We start from the raw sequence: 24,452 nt of genomic DNA on the forward strand, positions 1-24,452 counted from the left end.
GACATAAGGAAAAAAAAGGATTCCACGTCTAAATTTACAATATTTGTGTTTCAACCTCGTAATTATCTTCCCCCCCCCCCAAAAAAAAACTTTATGTTTTATATGTATTTAAAATTGCAGATCGAAAATTAAATTGCGATTTTTATTATTTTCGTATAGTAATGGTCTTTGAAGAAAATTGTCATCCGGGTAAACGGTTTCAATTATTGTTTATTTAAGCACATTTTGAAACATAAAATCAAATAAAACAGTAAAAAGAATACCTAATTAATAATAATTATATTTTAATTATTGAAATAATTTGATTAGATGGTTCAAAATTATCTGAAGTAATCTTAACTAAATTAAATGTATGTTGGTATGGACAGTTATATGTTACTGGGTTTCACATCAAAAGCACATAAAAAGTACGAAAAACCAAACATATGAGTTCAATTTAAAGTTTAAACCAATAAATGATGAACAGCCTAGATTGGTTTTTCCAGAATCATATGGTATATATCATAATAATAAATAAAAGTGCTCGTTTAATTAAGACTCCGTATATATATTACGTAAAAGTGTATAACATTATAGGTAAATATTTCAATTTTAGACATATAATTTATTAATACACAATGCACATAGAAACTAGCAATTTGGCATACTCTCAGAGCAGTACATGCAGTGGGTTTAGTTCTAACTTGTTTTTTCTACAATGTCGTGCCTAATCTAATATATGAATTTCGAAATCCACTAATCACTATATATGTCATATAATAATACATTTATTAAGACTAAAACAAACCTAGTACACGGTGTCGCCGCAAAGTTTTGAGTGGTTTGACAAATCGTCGTAATATCGCACAAAAACAGGTATATCATTGATATTTCTCATAATTTTGTTTTTGTTATACGTTATGAATTATAACATACTTCATTAAAAATTCAAATAATATACAATGCACTCGAAACGTCTGGGTGCCGATGATATTATAAAACGTAGAATGATTTATGCGATCAGCTACAGATCAGCTACCTAAAAATACTTATCATTTTATTTTATGTCACTGCAACTGAACATGGTCATGGGTATAAATTAAATTAAATAAAAAAATATAAAATTTAGATAAAAATATAAAAAAATGTTTGTCGGTCAATTTACCACTTTGCAAACTGAAAAATTGTTAAAAATAACAATCATACAGATTTTGGTCCGTGTCGCTTGGTGAAATTGGACAATTGACTTATAAAATACTTCTTACAAAGAGCAGGCATGACAACCATCAACCTTAGAGGAAGGTTAAGTAGGTGAATGCGATCCATATTGAAAAGAAAATTGAAAAAAAGTTAACCTTTGATTGCCGAACATTTCCTGTGTGTCCGAAAAACAATATTCATTACAATATACGTTTTTCATTAATTTCTAATAAAATATTGATTATTTGAATAGAATATACCTTATATTAAACAATATTACGCAATACAAACATAATATACATCATACATCTGCAAAATAGTATATACCTATTTTATAATATTATTCTTCAAAAACCATATCAGCATCAGCGACGTCGTAAACTACAGAATTATGATGAGCACAATATTAGATATTTTTATTATATGTTTTGTACATTATATATTATAATTATATTATTAGAACTTACGCATGTTATATCGTTCTAAACACCAGCCAACTTTTCCTCCTCGTACACTATTTAAACACTCGATTTAGATATAAGTATAAGTACAGAATTAAACTAATCGTTGACTAGACGAAAAAACTGTACGGTAGATTAATATTTAACCTACTTTACTGGAGTAAAACATAATATACGCGTGTAAATATTAAATATAATATGCTAATGTGCTATACTATAAATATATAACTATACAGGCATGTTATTTTTATTCAAAAACGAACAGTCATTAAGCTGAGCTAGATATTAATAAATAATACTTATATAATGTTGACCGTTTATATTTACAAATAACCAAAAACACCGGACTTGGCAATTTAAAAATAACACCTAATGGAAACAAAAAAAGTATAAGGCCTGACAAACATGGTGTATAAAATAAGACACTGTACAATAATTGTATAATTTTTAAAAGAACATTAAACGTCATGCGTTAAAGTATTATAATTATTAAATGAATCGTGTTGGTTAAAATTAAAAAGAAAAAACGTTGCTATACATGATATATTTTATTCAATCACAAAAACACTTATGTTTAGTGCATCGTTAATTCGTTAAAATAGTCGAAATATTTCTTAAACGATTCTAATGGTCATACAAAATTAATAATTAGTCCAATTGATTGTCAATAAATGTTCAAAATATTAAAATTCAAATACAGCTAATAAAACTCAATACAATATATCGTTAAAGAGATGTTTTTTAACAGTTATATTATATATGTCTATCTTCCACTCGCAATCTATCATTAAGTAAAATTTGATACATTATAAAATATATCTGATGAGGTTGTTAAGAAATTTAACCTGTATTATAATATGGAATACTTTGTATACCTAATATTATTAAAAATCGTGTAATGTAATATCAAGCATTAAAATAGAGTTTGGTAATTATATGTTCGTAAGTATTGGGTTTCGTTAGCGAAAAAATGTTCGATGGAAATGTTGAAGCCTTGTGAATGAAAATAATAAAGCCACGAATATTAAATATAATCGGTTGTGGGTGTATTAGCCATTAGGTAAGTAGTAAGTACTCAGAAGCTTAAGTTGATAAGACCAATATATTTCTTATGATTGAATATGTTGAAAAATAAAAATAATTATACGTAATAATCGTTTTTAGTAGCATCGAAGTTGATTAATTTAATTTATTTTTATTCAATTGTTATTTTATAACTAAGCTTACAGCTTAGATCTTAGAAACGTAATAACAATGATGCTTTTTCCTTGATCTTGGGAAAAGAAGTAGGTAGATGACGATAATTCGAATAATCTAATCTATCTACTTCTACTGTATATAATATAATTATGTTCTCATACAACAATAGAACATTATCATAAAACAAACTTGTCTAATGTCTATAATATCTTCTCGCACAAAATCCCAATGACATGCTTTTTTTTTTTGTAATTTCTTACGGGTTTTTATTAGTTATTTTGCTATAGAAACTTACTACAAGCATTCAAAAATTGTGTTTGATGATGATGAACATCACTATACTATTGTTACATATCATATTATGTTGATGTGTTCAAGAAACACAATTGGTATTTTAATCAAAAAGTAACCAATGGAAAATGGAAAAATGTTCACATTGAATTTGTGACAAATTGTTAGCTGTTTTAAAATGGTAATCCGTTTTTTTTTAATAATATCAGCCTGTGATGGTGTCAACGGATAACGGCGATCTACCTATACCTGCTCCTATAACTGAATTATGCCTATATGAATTAATGTCAGATACGTTACGTATTGTAAAAAAATTAAAACAAATCTGCAAAATGCCTACATTTATTATAATATTATGTCGGAATGAGTCGGAGAGACATATTTTGACGGGATGATGGGTATTGACCGAGCCGGCCCTGCACCACCCGTAATATGCTCGCCACGCAGTCACATTTTTATCCATAATGTATTATATCATGAGCGATATCGACTGCAAAATATATGCAATATGGTATGTTATATTATTATGTATATAAAAATATACGATTATGTACATATTCATAGCGGTGTCCTGCAACCATCGTTCAGTATTACGGACTTGGATACCTATGTATCTTATAAATTGTATAAAAAGACTTAGGCTGGTTCTTACGACCTCCGGTTTAAGTTAACCGACACTTAACCGACGGAATTCTGCTGATAATAAAATCTGTTATCATCCGGTTAGCGTTAACCGACACTTTACCGGACATTGTAAGAACGGCCCTTAATGTGTACAGTGTACACTGCGAATTCGGGCGTCTCCCCCGTCCCCGCAATACCAACCTATATATCTGCACCTCGCCGTGCGAACGAAATCTTTCGCGGAAGTTATATTTTACTGCGCAGCTGCCGCAGTACGCACGTACAGTCTGCATATAATGACGTGCTCTATGCGTGATATAAATAATATTGTGTGATGGCTTTAAAATCGCGATGCGATACCAGTGGCCGATGTTGTAATTATACGCGAAATCTGCTGCAGCACGGACGGCCCTGCACAGTGTCAGTATCTATGTTTAAAAACAATAATATAATAATATAATCATTATGCATTTTATACGTAGGTTATAAACGTACAGCATTACAGGCATATAATATATTATGTATACCATAAATACGACATGGCCGCCGCCGACGCGATGGGGTCGATGCTCTTGTGGCTCACCCCCGCACCTACCATCCCCCCGCCCCGAACGTCGTTCGAAAGCTACTAGTGGCGCGACGTTATTGATTAATCCGCCGGCTCTTCCGGACGAAGCCCGCGGGGCTGCCATTGGACGTAAAGTTCCGGCGATGACGTCACGGCGCGACGCTTACCCGTTGTCGTAGGTCAGTAACCCTTAAATCCTTGTACATAGACAGACGCCGTCTCGCTCGCGCGTGCAGCTGTACCATCACATATTCGCATATAACGGTGCAATAGCATAATGTGATGTATTATTATCAAATTTCAATCATCATTAGCGTGGTTAGAGAATCCATATTTCCATATGTATTGGCCGAGAGTTTTGGGGGCGCATAATATACCATAAATAATAACAACTGTTCAAAGATTTCATAGTAACAAACATTTTGGAAAACTGCGGCGATATTGATTCATCGATAAATGATAATAGCATCATGGGGGCAACATAATTTGTAGACGGAGTTTTACTTGTAAAAATAAAATAATAGGTATACTTTTTCAATATTTTTAATTTTTATATATTATAGGTAGTATTATAGTTATATAAAACCTAACACTGTGTGTTATAGGGGCCAATAGGTTGGGAGGCTTTAGGGGCTAAGCCTCCCCAAACATTTCATACATTTTGTTTTAAGCTTATTCAATATTATCAAAGCAAGGCTTTAGCCCCCCCCCCCAAAAAAAAAAAAAAATCCCAAACGCTATTTGCGCCTATGCGCTTTGTTACACCACTTTTTCACGTTATATAATTAATGATAATAATAATATTATAATCATGGCTTATTTTATAAGAAAAATCATAAATCAATAACTAATGTCCTGAACTGGACAGCGGTGGCATTAACATTTTATAGTGAAAAAGATGCATGAAGAAATTCAGTAGTCTCATATTCGTACAATTATAATTTAGAACAAAGGGTTTTACTTGAGACGTAAGACTTTCGTCGAAGATTACAAGTCAAAAAAACCCAATTAGACCTCCGTTTTAACTTTTTGAGTAAGAAAGATTCCGCAAGGCTGTTCGTAGTTACATACTTAGTCGTACATACTCGTAGTAACTTGTAAACTGCCAACGGAACTGTAACAAAAATCCCTCATACCACATTACCGCATTGGATTTACACCATACCTATAGCAGTGCAGTATATAATAATTACGATTATAATAACTTTAAAGAATAAGTGTTTTTCGTTGTTTTTTTTATCAAAACTGAATAAGAAAAAAAAATAAAATCTTTTGATAGGTGTGACTTGAATTTACGTTGCTTACAATTTTTTTTAAAGAACACTAAGCGCCATCTATTGGTTACGTTGTGTGTGTCTATCGGCGAATGCTATTCACCGCACAGGGAAAGAAACAGCATTGATATTGTACAGCTCTAATAATTTTCCCGCCATAATATTTATTGCACACAAAAATATTGCGGAACAATAATACAAAACAGCGACAACCGTGTAGCACAATACATTAATGACGCTTAGTTTGTTAAAATGCGTCAGACTATAATATAACGAAAACAAAAGCAATCATGAGACTATCTGAAAAATAAAAATAATATAATAATTACAGAGTACTGTCATTTCCTGTAGACCGAAAACATATTAACGTTTCAAAATCGTAAACAATTTCAAAATTGAAATATACATTATTTTAACATAATTTCGATATAAAATCAATGTCATTGTTTGAATGAAGATTAGGTATTAATTTTTATATTTTTTAAAGAACAATTATAAAAGTACTTGTAAGTTATATTAGTTCATTGTTAGTGGTATGCAATAAACGATCACACTTTAAAAATAAAAAATAAAAAACGTCCTAATAACATTCAATGCGCTCTGTCGGCCAACGATTGCCAACGAACGAGACTATTAGAAAATGCATTCACTTCCAAAATAAATAGAATAATAATTTTATAGATAATGAATAATAAATATTCAACTGTGTGAATGTGTGGTACTGTAAAATGATAACATGTACTTATAGCATGATGTATCTATCAAATATCAACCCTAAATTAAACCTAGAATATATCGAAAAAAATGTACTAACTTAATAATGCAAATAACATGGGTCGTAATAAAATTTGTTATATTAGATTAATTTTAATTATAATTATGTTTCATTATAAATTAGGATATTATATTTAATAAAAACACACACACACATTAACACGTTTATTGACTTACGTGATAAAAATGTTGAAATACCTCTGGAATCAATAATGATTTTATTATTAATTAAACTTTAAATAATAAAATGTTTTTTTTTCATTTTAGTCAACTTTTAAAGAAGAACGTCTTATTAAGATTTAAGGTATTAAATGTAAAATATGCAAATAAATAATAATCATATTTTTATGCTGGTACCTATAAATTACAGTATATATCTTCATATAGAATCAAAAGTTAATGTTTAAATATTTACGGTACAAAATAACAACTGTCTTATTAAATTCATTATTATTTATTAAACACTCAAATTACGATTAACAAAATGTTTCCATGACCTGTTACATAGTTTCATATTTTTTCCAGTATATACCTACCTAATTCAACTGTTCTAAGCTATTTTGTAGAGTGAAATATTCCGATTTTCTTCAGACATATTATAAAAGGATAGGTGAGTTAACTACTTAGTGTTAACTTGCCGGTTTTCTTTACAATCGTCAATCGATTGTAAAAAACATATGAAAAGAGTAGGTGCGGACAGTCGACAGGATATTAAAATTGGTTGTTGGGCACTCGTCTCGCTTCGCTCACTTCGATTGTGTTATTACTTATTAGTTATTAGTTCATTTATTATTACTTTCAATTTTAAAACGTCATTACCTATTACCGAAAATTACTTTATTTAAAACACCATTCTGCAGTGTTCTTCAGTACTCTTGCTCTGAACTATTATATAAAAAAATTGAAGTTAATTTAATGCTTCAAAAATTATATTTTAATTTAAAATTTAAATATTTTAAAAAACCAAACAGTTAGATTATACCCAACTATGCATTATAATGTATCCTTTTCACTCATCTTGGTACCTATCCAAAATAAAAATTACTAGCAAATCCTCAAATAGTAGAAATGTCGATAAATTTACAATAATGGAAATCAAATTTCATTCAAAAAATTACTTGTATTACTAAATACTTAACCTATCCAAAATAAAAATTTCTAACAAATCCTCAAATAGTAGAAATTTCGATAAATTAACAATAATGAAAATCAAATTTCATTCAAAAAATTACTTGTATTACTAAATACTTCTTTAATAAAAAAAATATATAGGTATTAATTATCATAACTATAATATAAAAAAGGTTCATACGCTTCTATCAATTTAATTCATCATCTATAAGGTTTCTAAAATGATGACTCAAATATAATTACAGTATTTTACAGTTGTACATGTTTTGTTTACGTTGATATAAAATGATGTGCTGTATATACTATTAGTGTCATACTGCGGCACACAATTTCAGCTTTGAGTTTAATTATAAAACAATTTTTTATATAGGTAAAAACGAATTTTAATTTGATTATGTTTACAAGTTTATAGCATGTCAATTGTCAACGGTCAACACTCGGCATAATATTATAATAGGTACCTATTATTTTATTACATTATGTTATTATACCACAGCTATATTTTATAATTTCATGTATATAGGTACAACAACTGTAGGTACAAGAACGATCTTAATTGACAACAAATAATAAAATACTTAAAAATAATTTATTCACTTATATATTATAGTTTTACATGTACCTACACTGTACACACATTTACAAAATATTAAATAAAAAATACATATATAATCACGCAATATATAACGGCATATCCATTACATTACAAATCAGTTAGGGGCTCATCTTTCCATGAATGTTTAACACTTAACAGGGTCTTTAAAAAAAAAAAAACCATTTCCTCCAACGTATTCCAAAAAGTTGTATTTTGTGTTTTTTGATTAACTAAATTAGTATGTAGTAATTATAGTAGCCATATACCAACAAATTTTTATTTTTTATTAGATAAACCGATAAAAATATATTTATTAATTTATTGCAATAATGGCAATGCAAGAAACAAGTAAAAATAAATCTTTTCTCCTGGTGTTAACTGGAAATTAGAATAGGTCAGTTGCGTATTTACGGGAGGGTATATAATAATATGCATGTTCTTCGGAGTCCTAACTTAAGGCCTCTAACTTTTAAGGTGGCTACTAGATAAAATCATATCCCCCCCTCCCAAGACAAAAACCTAAACACGCCACTGGAATAGGTACATCCCTATTAATCATGTATATAGCTATATTTATATTATCAATACAATCGATATGAAATAAATATTATAAAATATAATATAAAAAAAAAGTTATGTATATCAATTTATACTAGGTCAATAAAGTTTTAGTCAGCCATCAACAAGCTGTACGATGTACCTCCCCTCTGATGATAGGTATAATTTAACTAGTATTCACCAATCTCAACATCACCACTATCCTGACTTTGGGTTACCGATATGCCGATATTAATTATGCATATTTGTTATTATCTTATAACCGAGATAAAACTATCTGACAATAAAATATATAGGTACTGATGATTTATCGTAATTTTCTGTTTAGATTTCTAACAATCATTAATAGACAATAGTATTAGGTAGGTAGTCATAATAAATATATAATATATAAACGATAAATGACACTTAATATATTGTTATGATCTGTCGTTCATACTTCATCGTTTGGTACATGAATAAATAAAGGAAGTAAGAAATTATAATTAAAACCATAATTTGCGAATAATTATTAATTTCATGATTTGTGTTTGGTTTCTTTGAATAATAAACAGTTATAAAATATGCTGATATAATCTGGTCCTACAATTTTAAATTTTTCGTACTATACACTATATTTTAATTAAATGTCCATAGCCAGTGATGTAGGTACACAGATAATGAAGACCCTTCTACAAAATTAATAGGTAATAATAATATAAAAAAAAATATTTGCTATATACTTTCAAATTTCGTAGTATACACTTCACTTTTTGTATTACACAAAATGTGTCGTACTGTACACACAATTTTAGGGCCTGGGTATAATATTATAAATTCTAAACTTCAAAAAATAATTCGAAACAAAGTACACTGTAGTATACTGTATACAGTTTACACTTTACACCATTATAGAAACACTTAATAAATGTTATCTAACGGTTTTAAACGATGCGCAATCATACATAAATTAGTAGTACGTGGTACCTATATAGATTGTGTTGGTCTGATGGGTTGTTTCAGCGATTGGGTAATTTTCTGTACATAATATGAGACCGTCAGTGGCGTAATTGAAAATGTTTCATTGGGGGGGGGGATATCAAAATACATTTTTATGGTGAACTTGTGGGAGGCTTCACCCCCCAAATCCCCCTTATCTAAATATTATATCTCGCACATGATGCATAGGTAAAATCGAAAAACATTTTTCATTTTTAGAACAATAATTGCAGTTTAGCGAACAAGTGATTTTTTTCTTTTTTTTCAAACATGTATTTCAACAAGATGAACGATAGTGCATAAAAATATTTTGCGAAAATCATTATTTTGGAAATTATATTCTTCCAAAGCTTGTGATTTTACGTTTTTACGTATTGGCACATATTCGGGTAGACAAATATAAATAAAGGTCACGCCGTGTTTATTAAGATTAAGATTTAATAAGATAACGATGAAAGTGAAACAATCCTTTTATATTGAAATCATGCTTATCGTTTATACCTAGTAAATATTTATAACCTAATAATATAATAAAATAATAAAACATTTTATTTTTTGGTTTCGTAATAATTTATAAGTTGGTTATAGTTTATAGAACTATTTTTAGGTACAAGACAATAAATAAATAGAGCTCATGGGGGATATATCCATCAAACCCTCCCAAAATTACGCCCCTGGAGAACGTTGAAAAGAAATTGCAGGTCTGCAGCATCAAACAACTTGATTTATTTGTGAAACCACTATAGGAAGATTCAAGGATTTGTTTATTGTAATTTTAAACGATAATCGACAATGACAAACACGTGGGAGGCACCTATTATAAGTAAAAATTATATATAATCAGTTATCAGCTGACAGCCACATATATCTGCATTGCAAGCAGATAAATGCACACGTTTTATAAATATAATATAACACGATCTCTTGTAAAACTATTTCTAATTCGATGTACGTATCTACCTATAATATCGCTGTACCTACCACGAAATATCGCAGCGTATTCCAGAGTTTTGTGATTTTGGTCTATAGTGGCATATACAATAAGAATATGTAATGCACCTAGAATACGAGACGCCAGCTGGGGGGCAATAAACTTTGAATACCATTCGCGTAGACGGTTACTGCGCCCGTGTTTATATCGATATAAGCTTTGTGTAGCGTCGATGACCTTTCAGTCAGATATGTATATAATATATAATATTCGGGTCCATCATCCCAAAAACCAAATTTTTTACTGAAACTTTTCTCTTTAAAAAGTATTTAATATTATTGATGATATTTTGTAACATGGAACCAACATTCGTCATTATACCGTCATACCTGCAGATTGCCACTATAATCAATGTTTGTATGTTTGGAGAACAATAAATTGGGCAGCAGTGCTATTGAAGAGGATGTCGAGATTCTTCAAAAATGTCTAGACATTTTTTCTATTTTAAAAAACAAATTGAAACTGAATTGAACAACTATATTACCTTAAAGTATTTAAAAACCTAACCTTTCGCGTATTCTGTTAATCGCGGAAGTACAGAGGTGATTATGGATGGAATTGTATGCATAAATAAATTAAATTACAATAATGACAATAATATTAGGAAAAAACACGGTTTTATTCGGTGTTGTGGAGTGGGGGGGGGGGGGGGGGTTAAACCACATTGCGTTTTGGGAAGTGCTGCTGTGGCGGCGGCGGCTGATGTTGTGTTGGATAATAATATAAAGTCGATGCGGAAGTGGTGGGCTGCGTGTGCGGGGGTGACCGTTGGACCTGTGCACAGAGTTCGTTGAACCGGGAGTGAGCGCGCGCGCGCGCAAAACGCTCAAGCCGCTGGCAGCGTTCACACGCGCGCACGCACAAGTGCCCGTCATATTGATAGCACGCACGCACACGCAAGCGAGCAAGGGATCCCGTGCGAACGCGAAGGCAGCGTCAACGGACGTCGTCGACCGGCTGATGACGACAACGACTTTCGAAAAGTCAAAGAAAAAATACTCGCCGTTATCATTTTTGTAAAACAAAAATATAAACCACGGCGAACCGGCCCGTTACGTGCGCGAGTTCGATCAATCACGTGCGCCGTCAATCAACGAGTTTTGTTATTTTTATCGTTATTTGCGTGTGTATTTATATATCTATAGGTGTAATATTATTATTTCGTGTGTGCGTGCGGCAGAGACCGAGCGGTAGACGGGCGGGCGAGCGAGAGAGAAACGTCGGTGCGAAGCGAGCGAGAAGGCGGAACGGGTTCATTGGCCGTCCTTTGCATCATCTGTGGCCGTCAGTAAAGAGCATGAGGTCATGAACCTCCCGCCGCGGCCTATCGTCTATACCTGCGATGGGTGACGCGCGCGCGCGCACTCTCCTCGCTCGTATTATCACTGTTATTCCCTCTAAACGCGTTTTGATCGTCTTTATAAATAACGATTACAATATTATAAAAACCGTTCCTTCGTTTATTGTTATCGTAGTATTATAATACCGTGTTTACACGTTTTTACGTTTGTAATTTCTTCAATACAACAGCGCGTGCGTGTAACCATGCAATAATATTGTTATATTATATTATACAACTATAATAACTGATATACAATATAATATTATATATGTAACGCACGCTCTTGCTGTTTTTAGGAGAAAAAGGTCGTTCACCCCGCATTGTTAACGTTGACTTCGCGAATCGCGAGTGTACCACGCACTACTGCAGCGCATCAAGCGGAGGGGTTGGGGGAGAGGATCAAAGAAATTAACTAGGAAACCGCTCTTGCTTATTGTTTTTGCGTTCTTTTTTCTGGAGGATTTCGATAGTTAAAATTACACGTTCCTGAATCGAGGGGATCCTGAATTGGATTTCACCCACTTGGATAGGCTACAAAGTCTCACCAGTTCTGTTCGTTCTTTACGTCACCCACCGAAATCCATCAATACTAATTATCAGTAATTACTAACCCAATGGTGGTATTTATGTAGTGTTCAGTCGTTACTCGTTACATATTAAATCGATGATAAATCGATTAATCGAAATGTTTTCGTCAATCTGTATAACACATATTTTACGCACGCAATGTATTGTCGATATTCCCAGTCGTACCCGTATAGACAAATTTCACCTATAACCCGATACCATATTTGGATCGAGATAACAGCGCGTGGAAATGAAAAAATAAGCACTGTAAAGTCGTCACACTGAATTGGACTTGACATTGGAGTGCACAGCGATTAACTATTGCCACCGTATTCGTATACATAATATTATAATAATATGCTTATATTATTATTATTATTATTATTACAAATAATATTCCTGACGAACACGTATACGCCGCACGGACAGCATTAGCAGTTCTCGAAAATTCTTATCTCTGTCGACCTGCGCTCGGCTGTTCGAGTTCGAGTGTTGTTGCGAACGTTTACATCGGGCACATACCCTTCCCCCTTATACTACGTTTCAACAAACAGCGTCTGGTTGCCCCTCCTACGGCGCCAAAAAGATAATTACAACTTACGTCGAGATAATAACGCATATTCATCAATAATAAAATATATTAAGTCTACCGGTTCATCGTCGGTCGGAGGACTGAACGTGAACGTAATACGTATATAATATTATGGTTCATGCGTTATATAGTATGGTGTACATCATACATGATATTATATATATTACATATTTTGAATAACGTGTTTTGAGATAGTGAGTAGTGACCACATTGGTACCACGCCACCTGCACTGCAGCATCTCGAAACATTCATTTTGGGAATGAGCTTTAAGTTACAATTTTTATTTTGTGGTACAAATCATTTTGTAGTGATTGAGGGTATTGCTTTCTACAAAAAAAAAAAAAAAATGAAACACTTTGAGATACCTACTCGAACGCTGCTACGGCTGCGCAATGCGCGGATAAAAGCGTGAAGGCCGAAGAAAATTTTATCAATAACACCTTAAGCCTATTATACAAATATATCCAAAATACAAATATAGCAGCTTAAGATTTAAAATTCTTATGACGACTCATAATAATACAATAATAACGCGATTCTGGTGATTACATATTAATTGTAAAGTTATATACTCGGATTATTATTATAATATAAATCATATATTGATATTTAAAAGCATTGTACAAAACTACAAACAACCACGTTCACTGTAGCTATTGATAATTATGTTACATGGTTCATAATATTAATATTTACAGAATATGCTTTTGGAATTTAAATGTGGTAAAAAAATTTGGTGTCTCAAAAATACTTTTTGAAATATTGAGTGGTTCATGGTAAAAAAATTACTTGGTACCGTTACCTTTTTTTAGAAATTCTGGTTGTTAAGTTTATACCATGAACCACCATTTATACCATATAATATTATTATAATTTTATTTTTAAAATGCTATTGAACAATAAGACGTGGGTTAGGTTTAGAACCTTTACTACCTACAAAAACCTATTTACAGGTTTTTAAAGAAGTTTGGAAGTTTGGACACTATGTATAGGTATAATAATATTATACAAGATATAAGATTTTAAACTTTTTGTATACATTGTGTTATAGACAGAAATATTTTACTTAACTTTGATTTTAAATTTAAATTAATGTGTTTCGTCGAAAACAGTATACGTTTGATAACGAATGAAAATAGTACATAATAACATTAAAGTAGTGTGATATATATATATATGTGTGTGTGGCCTATGAACTTGATGATAAAACCTCAACCTTCAATAGTTGCAGTCGAAAAAAATTCAATATACATACGTTAAATATTTTTACAATATCACTTATACATGTATAATATGCCTGCAGCTATACCGCAATGGTACGGTCTCAGAGATTTAACAGTCCTACATAATAATAAATAATAAGAAATAATATTAATCAATATAATAACAGACGATGGAAGAAAAACCTATTTAAAATATGTGCGAAATTCGTGCAGTGACGTCACGACTAATAAAATATTATGATATCGCAGTCTCCGAACAAACATAAATAAGTTAACGATAAAGGGGACGCAAAAGAGGGTACGAGTTTCAAATATAATATAATATAATAGGGGAGAGAACGCCGAACCCGAAAAGACGACAAACAAAAAGATCTGTCGTCGGCGTCGAGTTTACACGTGCGGTCGTCGGGCACCCGTCGACTACCTATCCGCCACCGCTAGCTCGAAAGCAGCCCGAGCGGTCGTTGCTCTCGTTTGGAATCTGAATGTAGGTCAGTAATGAGGCAACGACCCCAGACGACCCCGCAACGCCGCCCTCAGTTATTATTTGTATACCCAGAACGTGAAAATGAATAACTGATTTCCTCCGTTTCTCGTCACGATTTTTCCTATTTCGGATCTAGATCATCGATATTATATCATCTTAATTATCGATCATCAGTCCAAGTAGTTTCTAAATTTATATTTTGTGACAATTTACAACTGGGTAATATCGTAAAAAACACATACATCATAATAACGACGAAAATGAGTAATAAATAATAATTGCTCATGTTATTTCGTCGACCAAACAAATTTCGATACATGCGGTTTTTTTTTTGTTGTTTTTTATAAGAAAGTAAAGGAGCCATGACGCTGAACAAGGCCAAGGCCAGTTAAACCGGTTCTTTTACGTTCGGTTATTTATATATTTTTATTATTATTATTTGTTTCGTCTTCTTACTGCACGATTGCCGTCATCGACTTTCCTCCAACGGAGTACATTATAATAACATAATAGATAAACAATTATTTCAGCTTAACATTTTAACACTGTTATACCTACTTAAATTACTAAAAAAAAGAATTATTATTTGAAGATACGTTTTTTGCTTATATACGTTGTCAAACCGAAATATACAAAATAGAATAATGTTCAAACTGCAGTTCCTCGCAAACACGACGTCGCAAGTCTCTCTCTCGCTCCGGTTGCCAATTAACGCGCCTCCGCGCACCCAACACACAGGCACACACACTCGAGTCGGTCGTTGAACTCGACGCGCTCGCGGGAGAGCTCGAACCGCGTATAAATATAGACCACAACTTTCGACCGTTCAACTTTCCACATACACGCGCCAACTCAAGATATGCAATATGATTTATCATGTACTTTACGTAAAATTGGTTGTGTTTTTATTCGATAGCCAAAATCTAGTAGGTATTATTGCCGCAGAGTACACTACGTCGATAATATCTTATAATATCTATTCCACATATATTATGCTATATTCATCGTTGTATAATGTAATACAATTTCACCACGACAACAAATGTACCATTGTACCCACAAACAGTTTGAAAATACGCCACTGCCTACAATACAACTGTGAATGGAAAATAAGTTACTTATAGGTACCACTGTTATTATTTGATATAAATAAAAGCACAACAATTCACCAACTCCTTCAAAAATTAAAATAAATGGTAATGTAACTACTTATTTTGATAAGTGATAAGGTGATAAAAAGGATGGGTAGTGAATAGTAATTACACATACACATACACATGTATCAACGTTACGTTAATCAGCGCCTTAGGCAGGAATTTAATATGGGGGGGGGGGGGTTATATCATAACAATTACATATTATATGATAATTAAATAAAATATATTAATTATATACTGTCCATGTTGTAAATGGGGGGATGGAACCTCCACCAGTGTCTACGACTCCAACATGAATTAAGTTGTCTACATTTAAACAATATTAATTTGATCTTATATTGTCATTTTTAGTTATTTTAAATTATATATTTTTAGTAAATAATGTATTATAAATGTATAACGTATTGTTGTATTAATATTATAATAAGCTCCAAATAAAATAAATCAGTATGTTATTATAATAAACATTCGATAATCTTATATTAGAGAATGTATTTTAGTAAGTAATACTCATAGGTAACATATATTTTACAAGTATAAGTTTTATAAGTTTTTAGTACTTCAGACAAAATTAATTATTTTTAAATAATTTAATTCTTGACATTTTTAGTATTTAGATAGTAGATACTATTTAATAAAGTATTAGACACCAATAAAAGTATTTAAAAATTTTTATCAAAAAAATTACTAATTATTTTTAGTTTTGATTGTGTAATGAATAATGAATAATGTATGACATTTTATATTATATTTATATTGAATTTTATTGACTGACTACTTTATTGCATAAAAATATTTATGATTATTTAATATTTCTTTATAACATTGAACTTTAAATCAATTAGGTATAGGAACTCCAAATCAGTGGCGTATTTACATTTGGGTATGGGGGGTATGAGGGGTCATAATACCTCCCCACCCCCGGGTTACCAAATTGTTTACATAATACAAAAAAATATGTAACTTATAACTTGTAACTATAGATACCTAGAATTAGAATAACTTGTATCCAGTTACACCAAGTAGTGTTACTTGCAAGAGTGCCCAACCCTGGTTCGCGTTACCAGTGATACCACTATATTAGCTGATTACTATGACACGATTACGTCATTTGAATAAAAATTATAACTAAATAATAATATTGTACAGTGAAAACTGAAAGAAAACTTACATTTTAACGACATACGCCGGCATGTTGCAGCTGTGATGAGGCGCGAGTGGACGGATAATTAATATTATTATTATTGACGTATCAGCAAAGTTTAAGTGCCGCTAAACGTCTGGCGGCCACTAGCTGTTTGCCCGAAATAATGTCGCCCACAGCACTCACGAGCGCCGTCACGCCCGATCATCGTGTTTATCGCAGGCGAAAATGCGCGGCCGGCGGCGACGACACCTCGCGAAACGCATACACATCGAACGATTCGTCCGCACACGAAACGACGTCGCGCACGACCAACATATATATATTAGTATGTACGTGTGACAATTTATATTTTAATATTTCACCTAAAACACAAAAAAAAACGAATCACGTGTCTTTCGTAGGTATATACCTATATTTATATGTAAATATAATATACATATGCATATGCAAACATAATTCATATATATATACACTATATATAATATATATTATGCATTTCTCGAATATCTCATCCGATCTATCCCCGTGGGTCATACCTACTTACATTCACACATGGAAATTGGTTATACAAGTATACAACGCGTCTTACGATCTGCCGCTGGCAATTACTCGGATGGAAATCGTCTTCGGGGGACTCGGGAAAAGTTTTCTTTTGCGCATACCTTTCCGGCGATGTTATACTTACGCGTGTGTTTGTTTTAAGTGTGCCGTGATGTGTGCGGGTATGATAAGTAACAAAGTCACATCGAACCTATATACCGTGGTGGGTAAAAATGTTGTGACGTATCAGCTATACTACTGGAAAGTGGATGGGGATGGGGGAATATAATATTATTGTGATCGCAAGATTTACGAGATATTTATATGCCCCTCCCCCTAAGGATAGATCGGATCAGATAAACCTTCGTCAATCCTGTCGTAGACAAGGAAATGGCGCACCCGCGTATACGGTCAGCGCGTAGCTATAACTGACAATATAGGCATATAGTCCACCGCACAAGGCACGTGACGCACTAAAAAAAAACACGTAATAGCAGATAAATATATAAATTGTATGCGGATATATAAATGTGTGCGTATTTAAAAGTGACAAAACTGTACTCGATTTTATATCAGTTCCCGGATATTAAACGATAGTATATACCGACGCACTGCACGGCTTGACAAAAAACAATATTATAATCGGACGGGAACGAAAGACCGCGGCCGATTAATATCACCGCACCGAAAAACAAAACGAAACGAAACGAGACGTCAACATCAAACGGAAAAAAAAACTAAATTTTGATTATATACATAACATATACTACTTAAAAACACGCAAAAACCCGATGGCTCGACAGCGGACGATGATATTATTATAGCTCAGTATATTATTAATAACTAATAATTTATTACGGTTCAATGTTTTCCAAAAACCCGCGGAAACGAAAGAACGCGTGCGACTCGTGCGAATGCGATGATGGCGTTGGCGGGCTTTCGGCGGTTGCGGAGTGACACGATCGCGAGCTGGTGCCGGCGCAAACTTGGGAGCCGGGCGGCGGCGGTCCGAGCGTGAGCTGCGAATGTATACGAACTGCGGCGGCAGTAGCGGCGGCGGCGGCGGCGGCGGCGGTTGTTGGACGGCGGGGTGCGCGCGCACGGCGGGGCAACATGTGCCAACAGTTATCGCCGGTCATCGACCTCAGCCGTGGCCGCCGCCGCGCGCGCATTTACGCTTGTATATATATACAGTTTTGTGACTTATATACTTAGATTAGTATATTATGCGCGACTGCGAGTGTGTGTGTGGATCTTCGGTGGTTTTGTTTACGCGTGTGCAACGGAAAAAAATTAATAATAATAATCGAATCGAAATCGATAGGCCCCAGTGGCCATCGGCCTGAAGCAATCCTAAACATTCGGGGAAAGACATTTTGAATTCGTTGATTTGTCAGGAATAGGATTTTGAATGCATATGGCAGTGTCGTATTTAGGGGTGTGCATAAGGGGTATGGGCCAAAGGGCTTATATATCACCTTGGCCTTTTTTTATCTCGTACCTAGGTACTTATGAAATTCTTTTATTATAAGATCACACAATTTACTAACGATAATTTTTATTATTATTTATTACAATTAATGTATTCTTATTTTATTATATACGTAGTTTGAATGAAATATTTGTTTCCAAAAACAAACCGCATACCCAATAATACAATGTATATTATATTGTTTTGTTTTTATACAATAATAATACATAATGAAACAATAACAATAATATTATATTTTTTAGAATAGTAAACACCTATATAATAATATTTAGTATCTCATATAGTATAACAATCTTTTATTAACCTATAAGTTATAATATTCAATATCGAACAAATATTATTGTATCAGTACAGTAATAAATTACAATATTAGTAAAGCCTTTACAATAAAGGCTAAAGTATGAAGTCCTAACGAATAATATTATATGAATTTAAATTAAATAACTAGTATTATAATTTTCGTTTAAAAATACATTTTCGTCTAACTTTTAATTTTAAATGTCAATAAAAAAAAAGGAGGGTAAGTGGATGTCGCTCTGCTGTACAGTAGATTACAAGTGGGTCACTGTATAATGGATTGTATTAAATTTGAATTCAATGATATAATATCACGGTATAAGAAAAACGATTCTGAGCGGAGACGGTATGTCAGTCTAGGTATAAGGTATCTTATATACTTATCTATGGTATTAAAAAAAAAATTGACCAATAATATGTATCTATAATAAATTCCAAATTAATCATATCACAATATCCATTAGGTACTTATAACGCGTTATACATCAACAACAAATCATGGTACTATCATAGATATATAATAGTATACTTTAGAAGTTTCAATAATATACAATCACAACAAAATAACTAAAATAGTTATTCCAGGTTTTTTAATATGTGATTTCGTCCAAATTTGAGCTTAAAATGACTATAAAAATAAATTGTGCTTATGTATTTTTTAGATTTTTTGGTAACAGAATTAACTACTTGGGTGGAATCTTGTTTTACATTTTTAATCCTTAGATATAAAAATTGAAAATTTTATAAATTTTTAACTTTTATACTTTTCGTATACAAAATAATTATTAAATTTGATTAAATTGATAAATTTTGTCAAAATTCGATCTTTAAATGCTTATAAAAAAAAATTGTGCCTATGTATTTTTAATATTTTTCAACTGCTATTGTAACAATATATCAGGAGCCTTGTATTAAATTTTTACACTTTTTGGCCGAACAGATAAAACTTTATTGATATTTATAGAAAAAAAAACTAAAAAAATTGAAAACTGACCATGTCCGTAAACAGCTCAAAAAGTGTCAAATTATTTTCAAAATTTCATCGTATATAGAAAATACTAATATAAACATTCAGTGAAATTTTCAAGTTTACATTAATTTTACATTAATTTTGAATGTAATAACTTTTTTCAAAATATTATTTCTGGGAATTTCTTGACATGATTATATATCTTAAATTATTTATTAACCATATATAATTTTCACAATGTTTGCAATACGTTATTTAACTGTAGCATATTTTTTTTTTGTCAGGCCTTTCTGATTCACTGTATATTTATAATAATAATAATAATAATATTTATTGTTACCAAATTTAATTAATGTACAAAACATGTTATAAGCATAAATTAATATAAGTACAACCGATATTATTCCGCTCAGAATCTTATAAACTAAATTTGAAATAGGTATCTTTATTCAGTTATTTCATTTTTATTTTAATGATGTGGTTGTAAATTCAAAAATAATTTTCTTCACCACATATATAATATATGGTATCAAAAATATATAATGCTATTTAAAAACAGAATTTGAGTATACTTTTTATATTGTACGAGTAGGTACAATGGTATTGGGGCTCATACAAAAAATATATATATAATATCTTTCCCACCTCAAGAAAGTTTTAAATACTGACTTTCGAAATAACGTGTGGCGCTGCGAGTGAAGCGGGTCTCCTAAATGGCTAAAACACCCCGCTTTTCAGTCACTAGGAAATTTTAATATCTGGCATATTATAATATATAGGTCATGTAAAATTTTAAAGCAATATATTTTGAATTATAATATCTATATTCTTTTATAGGCCATTAATACCCTAAGTACTGCGTTTCGTTGTGTCGCCGACCGATGAAAGATTATCGGGTTGCTACTCGTTTGTCCCAAAATACAGTATCTGACTATTTTTTGACATTGACAATATACACATTATTCGGAAACGCCTATATAACTACACTAATTAGTATAATAGCAACTGACAATTATTATCCGACATCATTCGTTTGAATTTAAAACTTAAAAAATAACGTACACAACTGTCAACTTATCATGGACATTATATTAAATAATAATAAAAAAATATTTGGTCACAGCTTATATGATATATAATTATATAAACATATTATTATGATTTATAATAATATATTAATATAATATACTACGACATGGATTAGGTTTGCACTTATTAAAACACTTGACACAGACAAAATGTACGAATCACTTCAGTTTTCATAAATAATATTTTAATTTGAAGAACCAGAATATAATTCAAATCGAGCTAAATTGTTCTTTATAAGATTAACTATACAGGTACGGTAATAAATTACGGTTTAGAGCAGGTGTGTCGATTTTGTGTCTTAATACTATTTTCTTTGGCAAACAACTATATGGACAATAAATATTAAATGTAATCGCTTTAAATGCATAATATTATATAGGTATAGATCAGTAGATCACTGGCCCAGGTTTATTGTTAAATTTATATAGTTGTATTCACTGCATATATATTTAACAGAATAATAGGTAGGTATACAAATATATTATAATGGAAAATAAACGATTTATCGGCCACGTCCTACTGGTTGGTATACTATACGGTATACTATACGGTTCAGTGATGACTTTTAAATATAATTAAAAATTTAAACTCGATGTTTACAGGCCTTGGTTCACTCAGATGACAAACACTCAAACAGACAAAACTGAAACAAAATATAAAACCGAAAACTATGCTTATAAGTTATAATACCCTCGCATCCTGCAATAATTTCTTTCTGTTCCCTATAATACTACTGCAATTCATAACCATATACTAATTATATGCAGGTACCTAATGAATTAACCTAATACACTGATTTCAGCTGCTTATTGTGATAATTAACATAGTTGATAATAGTGATAATTAAATCATATAATTATTATCATAATATTATGAAAATAACTGAAAGTTGCGTACAATACAATTAAAGTTTATATGCAATATTAAGCTATATATTGTATTATTATTATATTTTTATGGATAGAAATTATCATTCAAAAATCAAAATAAATACTTAAAAATATAAAAAAAAATGTAGATACATTTGATCGCAGTTTTATATTATAGGTACCTACTAATAGATATAATTAGATAAAATACAATAATTACATATAATTATATAAAGAAAATATACCTAGTAGATTTTAAATTAAAATATAAAGTAAACAAATAATTTATTTAGCATTCTCAACTGTAAGACGGCTACAGCCTATTTAGTATTTATACCATTCTATGGTAAGGCGGAAAAAGTTATTTTACTGGTGAACATTGAATGTCGCAAAATTTTGAATTTCAAACGCTTATATAAAACTTTTTTTTTATTATACATAGAAAAACTTATAAAGAATCTTGTATATTCATTTTTCAAATCATAGATATGAAATGGAAATGTTTTATCAATTTCTAACTACAACTAGTAGAGATAACTCTAGATACTATAGTTGCACTTGCCCATTTCCCCCCGCACAAGCGACAAGCGCACTCCCCACCTTAAGCGGCCCGGCTCCCTGTCACCCACCCACCGGTTAGTTTTCAGTCCATTCTATCTTAGTTCATGGTGCCTGCAGTGACATCATTTTGGAGGGGGGGGCAACTGGGGAATTTGCCCCAGTTTATTATTTTCATCAACCTTAAGTCAGCACATTTACCACCCCAACCCTTAACCACTATGGCACTAAACTATGAGAATATGAGTGAAAAAAATGTTGAGTCAGAAAAGCAGTGAAAAGTTTCCCTAATCTAATAAAAACTTAAATGACGCTACTGGGTTCCTAGTTTTAAATACTTATGAATTTCCTAACTGCCTAATGGTTATTCCTATAGGTACAGGGACCCTGTGAACAATATATCTATAATATATACAGCTTATATATAAGTGACAGCAGCAGATGTGCGTCTTACCTCATCCTCGGCTGCAATAGATTGTATTTTGTAGTCATTCGTTAAAAAAAAGGCAATGATTTCATCAGCCAGGAAGTTTTATACGGCTCGCAAATATATGCAAAACTGCATAAGTGACTTGTTTTGCCAGAATTTCGTCACACTGCGCATTAGTGCATAACCATATTATATGTACCTATACCTATAGGCTATAACCTATCCGTGGATACTCCGATACTCGTGGACCACGACAATTATTCAAAAACTATTTTATAGAAAATTGTCCAGTTTCCGGAGAAAACGTTTTTAACGTTTCTTATAACTGACCGTTAACAAAAAAATTTCAGTATTAAGCACTTAATTTATTGCTATAACTAAAATTGTGTATTTGTGTTTAGGTATAGTTGTTATTTGTTTAATTATATTGTTATTTGTTTTATTATATTGTATACATAAATTACAACTTATAACGTTCAAATTTTTATTTCACTGCAAAATGTTTTGTTCATTTATTAGTTTTCGTACACACTATTTTAAAATACCTTTTAATTTTTATAATAATTAATGCTAATATTAATATACATGCGATCGATCTTATATAATATATATTGAGATTTGAGATAGATACGTATATATTAGATATATTATTCTGTGCTTATATCACGGAGTACGGACTACGGACCATACAAGATATTAAGATTATAATATTAGTCCAAGGCTTATAATATTATGATCTAAGCTTATATTACTCAGCACGGTTTAAGATATATAATAATATAAAGGTAGATATAATATATCTTAAGGGGATTCAATACCGTAATTTTCTGTTTTTGTCTAACACACGCGTGACATAGTATTTTAGACGTGTTTTTTGCCAAACATACCAATTGATCTAATGAAGCGACAAGAATTCTTCAACAGATTTGAATTTGTCGTCAAGTCTACTTGAATTCGATTTCCCCACATTTTTGATTTTTTGATTTTAATTTCTCCGAAAATTGAAATATAACAATTTTTAAATACTCTTTTTTAATATGACATTTTAAGGAATTTGGAGAATAATA

General features: G+C 31.5%; 1 protein-coding gene across 3 annotated transcripts in view; it reads right to left on the reverse strand.

Moving 5' to 3' along the window:
* Positions 1–18,717, reverse strand: part of LOC100167283 (hormone receptor 4) — a 79,138-nt gene extending 60,421 nt beyond the window's left edge. For 2 of the 3 annotated variants that reach the window (XM_008184594.3, XM_029491522.1), the window contains exons 1-2: positions 18,043–18,717; positions 17,165–17,502 (exon numbers count right to left, since the gene is read on the reverse strand). The gene's annotated coding sequence lies outside the window, so the exon portion shown is untranslated. The remainder of the gene's footprint in view (positions 1–17,164; positions 17,503–18,042) is intronic. The other variant, XM_029491524.1, reaches the window with a different exon arrangement.
* Positions 18,718–24,452: the final 5,735 nt, after the last annotated feature.

The sequence above is a fragment of the Acyrthosiphon pisum genome, chromosome A3 (assembly GCF_005508785.2).
Source record: "Acyrthosiphon pisum isolate AL4f chromosome A3, pea_aphid_22Mar2018_4r6ur, whole genome shotgun sequence".
NCBI classification, from domain to species: domain Eukaryota; kingdom Metazoa; phylum Arthropoda; class Insecta; order Hemiptera; family Aphididae; genus Acyrthosiphon; species Acyrthosiphon pisum.